Source organism: Lactuca virosa, chromosome 9 (assembly GCF_052849685.1).
Source record: "Lactuca virosa cultivar CGN04683 chromosome 9, Lactuca_virosa_CGN04683_v6, whole genome shotgun sequence".
In the NCBI taxonomy this organism is placed as follows: domain Eukaryota; kingdom Viridiplantae; phylum Streptophyta; class Magnoliopsida; order Asterales; family Asteraceae; genus Lactuca; species Lactuca virosa.
The window spans coordinates 159,469,110-159,470,291 of record NC_136434.1 but is presented as its reverse complement, the minus strand read 5'-3'; the positions used below and the strand labels follow the sequence as shown (position 1 = coordinate 159,470,291).

Below are 1,182 nucleotides of genomic sequence, written 5' to 3'. Positions count from 1 at the left end.
GACACAAACTTGAAAACTATTTCCACATGCTATAGAAGGTTATAGTGACAAGATAAAACCAAAAACCATACTTTGGCCACAAGTTTGTCCCAATTATAACTTTCTTCACGGATAAATTGGTCATAGTAAATTATCTAAATATGACATGAACCCTTGAAATGAACATATTTCTAATGTTACAGGCATATGATTATTCATTCATAAAGTACGTCTTATTTTCCATAAATTCGACCAAAATAACTAAAAGTACGCTTAAAATATATAATTCCCCAACATGCACACAAATCATTGTTTTCATGTGATTTGCATTATAAACAGAATAAGAAAAATTACAAAAGTGTCTAAGTAGAGGGCATAGAAATTTTAACACAATATGAATCTAATTCGTGACGACCAAAAACGCTAGAAGGAGGGGTCGAACCTCCGACCTTGTGGTTAACAGCCACACGCTCTAACCAACTGAGCTATTCCAGCTTTTGTATTCATGTCTTATCGATAATGTAATAAACATTACCACATGGTCGAATAGATACCAACTACTCTATTACCAATTGTTGTTGAATTAAAGTATATTGAAACCCTCCTAATAACTCAAAAAAGAAAAAAGAATGTGCAAGCAACATGCACAATCTATAATATTAATGAGGAATATAAATGATAGAAAATCTCTTTTGAGCCTGTATATTTTGTCTTTTTAAGGTTTCATTATTTCCACAATATTGAAATAAATAATATGTGGTTATTATCAAATAGTAAATATTTCAAATATGTTGTGATGCTTTTGTTTGATGAATATTTTTTTACCTTTCTACTGTAACAACCTAACACGTAATTAGTTGAAAACTATATGATTTTATATAAAACTGAAAGTAAAATAGTTAGAACCTTTTAGAAATAATTAAAATACTTTGAAAATAATTTGATAAAAAATCATGCTAATTTCATATAACATTTTTCATGAAATAGTAAAAAATTAGCTCAATCACCAAAATAAGTTAATAACCATCAATTTCACAGAAATTGACAAACCATCCGCAAAATAATGATGTCATCTGGTAAATAGTGATGACGCAGCTAAAATAATGTAATTTTTAAAAGAAAATATCTAAAAATAAAACTATGTGGATTTGGTTATAACATCACATTTATAATTGAGTTCATCATTTTAACGTTGGTTCCAGT

The 1,182-nt window shown here is 28.2% G+C and overlaps 1 non-coding gene across 1 annotated transcript; it reads right to left on the bottom strand.

The window, feature by feature from the left end:
• Nucleotides 1–400: 400 nt before the first annotated feature.
• Nucleotides 401–474, bottom strand: TRNAN-GUU (transfer RNA asparagine (anticodon GUU)). Its single transcript has one exon. It is a non-coding gene; the product is annotated as a tRNA-Asn (tRNA).
• Nucleotides 475–1,182: the final 708 nt, after the last annotated feature.